Below are 2466 nucleotides of genomic sequence, written 5' to 3'. Positions count from 1 at the left end.
TCCCTACAGAGTACAAAGATTAATTTACCATCACATCAATAAGAAGGAGTGATTATGACAAACTCCTGAGTTGAGGATAGTCATTAAAAGTAAGCAAGAGATATTTCACAGGTCAAGTATTTTGTCTGTGAGCCTTATCCTGGCTATTAGTTTAAAAATGTTGCTCTTCAAGGCAAAGTAAATTCTTGCAGACAGATCTTCTCTTTTTTTCTTAGGGATTGGGTGGGGTGGTGGGGTAGAGTGAAGTGATTGAGATTAACTCTTTTCTGGGTGGAGTCTAAATTTGTAATCTCATAGCTCAGAGTTAGGTATCTTCCCAAGCCTTCAGAGTCCTCTTGAACATCATTATACATTTATTGTGCAGCGCTATACTACTGAATTGGTCTCAAACATTCAAGATGATGTTTCTGTATGAGATTTTTTTAAAAAAAAGAAAAATCTTTTATAGATCAGTAGCTGTTTACTTTTGGCTCTAGAGTAAACATTAGCTAATAATTTCAGATAGCTGTAGAAAAACAGTGCTTTCAAGAGTGAGGTCAGTATCATCATGGCATAAGACATCCCTCCTTTCTGTTTCCTCTTTTTACAATCATGGTTTGGCATCCACCTATGAACAAAATGTGACTCTGTGGGAGTTTTGGGGCCCAGCACCATTTGCCAAGGGACCCAGGAAGTCTTGCCTACCTGTGCATCAGGCATTGGGCAGACACACCTGGGTATGACCTGAGAACCAGCTCCAGCTCCTCTCAGCCTCAGTCAGGGAGCATCTGGAGAGTGCTGGCTTGGGCAGCTACCATGGATGAGAGAGCCTTTGTAGGAGTCCAGATTTCCTGATTTCCTGAGGAGAGATTCCAGCACTCTGTTAGGAAAAGCAACAACAATAAAAAATGAGTTTGGATTCACTGAAGAGGGCAAGAGGAACTTTACTAGTGCTGCCTCTCTCCCAAGGTGGCACAATTCCTGATTTCACACTATACTACAAAGCTATAGTAATTAAAACAGTATGTTACTGACATGAAAATAGACATGTAGACCAATGGAAGAGAACTGAGAGCCCAGAAATAAGTCCAGACATATGCAGTCAACTCATATTTCACTAACAGTACTCAGTAGGGGAAGGATATTCTCTTCAATAAATGGTTTTGGGAAAGCTGGATAACCACATGCAGAAAAAACAAACTGGACACATATCTTATCACAAAATTATCACAAAAATTATCTTGAAATGGATTAAAGAGTTAAATATAAGATCTGAAACATTCAAAGTTCTAGAAGAAAACAGAAAGAGGTCCTTGACACGGGTCTCAGCAACAGTTTTTGGATATGATACCACAAGTCAAGCGTCAAAAGCAAGAATCAGTAAGGGGACTATATCAAACTAAAAAGCTTCTGCACAGTAAAATGAATAATCAGCAAAGTGAAAAGGCAAGCTAGGGAATGGGAGGAAATATTTGAAAACCCTATGTTGGAAATTTGGTTAATATCCAAAATATATAATATATATGAATGCAACTCAATTACAACAAAATTTTTGATTAAAAATGGGCAGAGGAAGTGAATAGACATTTTAAAGATAGATCTGAATAGACATTTCCCCAACTAGTAAAAAGCGGGAGGGATTCTGGGCAGTGAAAACGGCATGTACTGAATAAAGTTCAAGGTTCTTAGCCAGCTGTTCAAGGCCACCTATTCAGCTTGTGTTTCTGCTGCTGGCTGGGTATGTTATCCTTTTCCTTTCCAGTTTTATTGTATATGACTTGGGAGCTGACATACATTGACTGTTCACTTTTATTTTTTCTTCCTATTCATTATGGCTAATCTTTTAAACATTTATGCATCTCTTTTATTCAGTTACTTATGTTACTGGGAGTTTGTTGGTATTTTAAACCTGCTATGCTACTTTATCTTATATAGTAGATGTTCTACTTATTTATTTATTAACATCTTTATTGGAGTATAATTGCTTTACAATGGTGTGTTAGTTTCTGCTTTATAACAAAGTGAATCAGCTATAAATATACATATATCCCCATATCTCCTCCCTCTTGCGTCTCCCTCCCACCCTCCCTATCCCACCCCTCTAGGTCGTCACAAAGCACTGAGCTGATTTCCCTGTGCTATGTGGCTGCTTCTCACTAGCTAGCTATTTTACATTTGGTAGTGTATGTCCAGGCCAATCCCACTACTGGGCATATACTCTGAGAAAAACAGAATTCAAAAAGAGTCATGTACCACAATATTCACTGCAGTCTATTTACAATAGCCAGGACATGGAAGCAACCTAAGTGTCCATCAACAGATGAATGGATAAAGAAGATGTGGCACATACATATAATGGAATATTACTCAGCCATAAAAAGAAATGAAATTGAGTTATTTGTAGTGAGGTGGATGGACCTAGAGTCTGTCATACAGAGTGAAGTAAGTCTGAAAGAGAAAAACAAATACCATATGCTAACACATATA

Source organism: Lipotes vexillifer, unplaced genomic scaffold (genome assembly GCF_000442215.2).
Source record: "Lipotes vexillifer unplaced genomic scaffold, Lipotes_vexillifer_v1.1 scaffold1797, whole genome shotgun sequence".
Classification (NCBI taxonomy): Eukaryota; Metazoa; Chordata; class Mammalia; order Artiodactyla; family Lipotidae; genus Lipotes; species Lipotes vexillifer.
Note: the sequence above shows the minus strand (reverse complement) of the source record.